General features: G+C 30.2%; 1 non-coding gene across 1 annotated transcript; it reads left to right on the top strand.

The window, feature by feature from the left end:
• Positions 1-5,035: 5,035 nt before the first annotated feature.
• TRNAG-UCC (transfer RNA glycine (anticodon UCC)) lies at positions 5,036-5,107 on the top strand. The gene has a single exon. It is a non-coding gene; the product is annotated as a tRNA-Gly (tRNA).
• Positions 5,108-5,551: the final 444 nt, after the last annotated feature.

Genomic DNA, 5,551 nt, shown 5'->3' with positions numbered 1-5,551 from the left:
ATGAAATTTCTCTTGTTTTTTTTTTTTTTAGTATTTTGTAATGTTTTACTTTATTTTCACCAAAAGAAATTTAAATTTCTAGTATACAAACAAACTTTTTTTGTTTGGTTAAATGTATACCAACAAACTTAATCGAGTGGTTTAATGAATAAATAAATATTTATTTTAAATTTAAAAATACAGTGGAATAAATTTAAATAAAAATTGGAAAGCGTAGTCTCCTGCAGCGGGCAAAAGGTGAAAAATGGATACGGGGTTTGGCTGGTTTGGGTTTGAAAAATGAAAGTGATTGGTATTTTGCTTTCCACTATGTTTGGCTTTTGGTGTATGTCTTCATATAGATGTTTGCATGCATCCGTCACGTTTTATACAGCCTCGTGTAACATACCATCTTATTCAATGGTGCACATCACGCGCAACCTCTTGCACTTGCCTATTCGCCATCTCCAAATACTATTTGATTTCGATATTTATTTTGTGTTTATATATATATATTTTTCAAATTAGTATTTATATTTGATTTTTACATAAAATTGTGCATGAATTAATTCGTGTTAATAATGGTATCATTGTAATGTTATCATCTGAAAAATAAAATATAAAAATATAAAATATTCTAAAAAATATTTTCTGCAAAAGTTATAATTTAATGTAAAAATTATACAAAATTTTACATCACTGAACGAATTATTTCATGAATTTGATTTTTATTCAAAGTTTTATTTTTTATAATTTTTATATAAAATATATTTTTATAAATTATATGAAAATATATAAAATGGAATTTTTTATTTTTATGAAACATTATAAAAGTATTATTTTAAATTTTAATTGTATGTTTTTATTTTTAATTTTTTTTATAATTTTCAGATGATAACATTATTATGACAACATCGTCACCGCGTGTCAAATATTAATTGGATAACATGAAAAAAGTTAACACCATGTATCATTTTTGTGATACATTTGCAAGAAATAAGATTAGAGTCAAGAGAAGCTAATAAAGACTTTGAAAGAACAAGTTGTTTATTGTTTAATCTCTTTTCTGAATTGCCAATTGCATGTGACCTATTGTTGGATGGAAATCGAGTGGAGGAGATGATGAATGTCTTCAATTGGTGGTTGGAGCTTCCATCCTGCAATGGGGAGAGAGGATCCCCCTATCGTAGTCCTCTGACTAGATTAAAACATTCAGTGAAAGAATCATTGATAAGGATTTGGTAAGAAACTGTGGACACACACTAGTGGAATAAGTTAATCAATTGTTAGTTGAAGCCCGTAACTTCAAGAACAATTTTAAGGGAATTCTAATTTCCTATTAAGTGCTTTACTCGTGTCAATTTTAAAGGCCGTAAGAAATCCTTTACCATTTGTGTTCCTTTTGGTAGTGTGAAGAATTTCACTAGCCATGATAATATTATTTGAGATGAGGCAACTAGGAACAGGCACATTTTGGTAGCAAGAGATGAGGCTGGGAAGAACTTTTTTGAGATGATTAATGAGGACCTTTGATATGATCTAGTACAAAGGTACCAATTTGAACAAGGGTAATTTGATGTACAACTTCTTGAGTTTTTTGTACTCCACAAATGTGTTAAGGGTGTGACAAGTTTCACCTTATAGAACACATGCTACACCCTGATTGAGTCAACTGGGCATCAACTTGATTAGGGAAATGACAAAAATATCTTTTCATATTTAAAATTATTTATACAATTTGATGGTATTTTAGTTTTTTTTTTAAAAAATGAATATTGTGGGATTTGAACTCACCCTAATTGCATATTAAAACATTAAATTTACTATCTAACCAAAACTTTAATTTAATTTTTTATTTAATTTAATTTTTATACATTTTAATTTTATTATGCACACAAATTTGTATTCTAAATACATGATTTCTACACGTATCACGTATGTGATAGAGTTTTTAGTAGATACTAAATCGTCTTTAGTTGAGATGGTAAAATTGAGAAAATAAAATTTATGATGTTTTGGATTCAAATCTCATAATGTATATATATTTTCTAACTTTTATATAAAAATATAAAAAATAAAAATACCTTCAAAATAGCATTTTCTTTTTAAAAAAATTAAAACTCGACTTAATTAAAACTTTACATATTAGTATATACATATTTTGATGAACGTAAAAGACATGGCGAAAATAGTGAAAATGCCAAGTAGTGCGGGATACCTAAATTAAAGAGGAGAAGCACTTGCGATTTTGTGGGAAGCAAGTTTTGGAATTGGGTGCACCGAAAATGGTCGGACCGACTCAAAATAGACTCTTTGGTAACCCACAAGCATATTAATCTGGTTTTAACGTTTGACCTAACCTCTGTTTAGTCTTCTAATTTTGACCCTAAACCAGGCTGCTTTCTTTATTTCATTTCAAGCCAAACTGGAAAATTTTTTAATACCCTGACCCTGTCATGTGGGTCATCACTCATGAGTGTTTTTAAGTTTTAAATAGGTTTGAAGGATCAATGGAAAACAACATGATTAAGATAATAATGATATTTTAGAGCAACAACCGTACACAAGAAAATAAATTGAATTTGGATACCTACAAAATCATTAGAAAGAAAGGAGCCTTAACCCCTTCGGCCATTGGCAGCTTGCATAAATTATTTTGAGGTCCCTGCCCTGTGTTCTCAAAGTCGTCCCATTAATGGAGTTTTAACCGATAGAGAGTAATTTATTCCACTAGATCTCACCTAATATTTTACAGGCCATGGCTAGCTTTATGTTACCATGATGAATATCCAGTTGACCTAAATACAGTTCACCTAAACTTTGCTTCTATTCATGATGACACTTTATGTATTTTAAGGTGGTTAAGTCGACAGGTCTTGGTCTCAGTCTCACTCCAATGATAATCAATTCAATATGAGTGTTCTTAGTGCGCTAAGAAAGATACTGCCGAACTGTCTTCACTTTAATATACTGAGTCCTCGTTGCTCATCACCCAAAAGGTGAAAATAGCTGATATAATGTATATTTAATGATTATCTTAAAGCTCAAGCCAAGAAGTTTCTTGCCTTCTAAGTCCTACATTTGCCCACATTTGCAGTAGAAAGTAGTCCTGGAAAGGGAAAATATAAGTCATAAGGGCAAATTAAAAGCTAGTCTTAGAATATGGAAGTGGCTAACCATTTAACTTGTATGGCATTCCAAGTTCCAACCATAATCATCTCCAATCGAACAACTTAGATCCCAAAACTCCATCTTGTTGTTGATTGGATCAGCCAAGATGACTTTTAACTTTCAAGTTTCCTTTAAATAGACAACCATCACTCGTTTATTTCTCACCAACCTCAGCGGCATCATAGATTGGGTGTAATTAAATCACATTAAAAGTAAAAGATTGATTCAACAATCTTTCTTATAACAAGAAGTTAATATTACTTATAATCTCAAAATACATCTAATTAATGATTGTTAAGTTGTTTTTGATCATTATTAGCTCCATCTAATGATATATTTGTCATATGTGTTATCCTCACAAGGCACTCTAGATCTTTTTATGTTATTCATTCATCACGTTTGATTACTTTTTGGAACATAATTAGCTCCAATTTTTTTCTTTCTACTTGAGGCGCATTGATTATTAATACATTAAAGTATACAAGTTATTCATATATAGTTTATTCACTTACTCAAGATTAAAGTAAGCACATAATGAATGCCTTAAGAGATTTAATCTATATATGGATTTAAGATTAATTTATCTTTGGTTGAGTCTAATGTGCTTTCAGGCTGGACTAACACATCTATATATTTACTTAGCTCACTTCAGTAGCCAACACAAACTATCTCCTTGTGGGGATTTTAGACAATATAATAGTTTTCGCATGAGTTATTTGCTCCTTGTAACCCCTTGAACTATGAAAATTGTCTTCCAAATTCAAAATAATATTTGTGATGCAACTTCTTATTAGTTTATCGTAGGTAATTAATTAATCATATTTTCTTATACATGTAACAATTGAGGACATATCGGCATTGAATGATATTTGTATATTTCTACAAATAATCAATTTTATCATTTTATTAATTCATCAAATATGATGAAATTATTACACTTGGACACAATCATTGTATTATTGTTATATAAAATATTTGAAAACCATATTTTATGATTATTAAAAGAAATTTTAAGTAATAATATTTAGTAGTTGCATAATTTAATGCACAAACAATTAAAGGATTTGATGTTTAAATTATAACGTTTGATTGGTTTTCAACCAATACTTGTCGTTACGTAATGGTTTTGGCTTGTATTAAATGTTTTGTAACAAAATTTGTAGTTATTAAAACGATTAAATTAATTCATTAATAAAATAACTATATTTGGTAATTTATATAATTAAAAACAAATTTTGTATTGTGAAAGACATTTTGGGATAGAACTTGATGCAAGGATAAGTTTTTTTGTAGTTGTAATAAGTTTTGGCATTGCTAAATACATATAGAAATAAGCGATGAGAAAGTAATGTTACATTTGGTGGCATATTCTCTCAAACAGTATCACAATCCAAGGCTTTTATCACTTTGTCCAGCATCCACTTAAGCAACCAATTGAGTATTCCGTAATATGAGATCCTTTTGTAATTGGCAGCTGCAATTAATGTTGCATGATAGATGAACATACTGAAATCTTATGTTTCTTTATCACACATTGCACAGTACTAGAGATGATCGATTTCTATGTCAAGACAAGTGTCCTATTCAAACTAGCTATGCATCCTTAGAACTGAAGTTTATAGAACCACCCAAAATGTCATCCAATTCTAATCCACCTAAGACAGCAATCACATGGCCCTGCTTTCCCCCTCATCTCTTGCATTTAAATTAGCCTAAGCTAGTAAAACTGCTTGATATGGATACTTGAGTTGGTTCACAACCAATTGCTTGCTCATTTTCTTGCATTTCAATCCAATAATTGCAGCCCAAAGCAAACGCAATCTTTACGTTCAATCAACTCAAATAACTTATCATACATATTTTGCTCTTGGAAGGCAGCAATAAAGCGTTTGTAGTCCAACGGTTAGGATAATTGCCTTCCAAGCAATAGACCCGGGTTCGACTCCCGGCAAACACATTTCAGAGAAGTTTCTTTTTTATTCGACCCCGGCAATATAAAATGAGCCCAAATTGATAAATTGAAACAAAGTGAATGGTTGGGTTTGCATTTGGTTGAGCAGAGTCACTTAAATGGGCTATTACACCAAAATCTACTATGGTTTTCTTTAGACTATTGGGTTCCTTCTATTACAGAGAAGCAGGCTAAACAAGAAATCAACCTCTGCTACACTAAAATGTTTGCCATTTTAGTACAATTTTAAAATGTATTAAAATAATAATTTTGATCCGTGAAATCAGAATTCAAGTAAAATAGTACCATCCTTGATTTAAAATAATCAATTAAAATTTGATATTTAAAAGAATTTCCCTATTTAGAATAAAATTGCAATGAACCTAACACAGCAATGGCATGGGCCTCTTTATCCTCTTCTATTGCATTTCAATTAGCCTAAGCCACTAA

Source organism: Gossypium raimondii, chromosome 6, assembly GCF_025698545.1.
Source record: "Gossypium raimondii isolate GPD5lz chromosome 6, ASM2569854v1, whole genome shotgun sequence".
NCBI lineage: Eukaryota > Viridiplantae > Streptophyta > Magnoliopsida > Malvales > Malvaceae > Gossypium > Gossypium raimondii.
The sequence above is the reverse complement of the archived record's forward strand: the minus strand, read 5'-3'. Positions and strand labels throughout refer to the sequence as shown.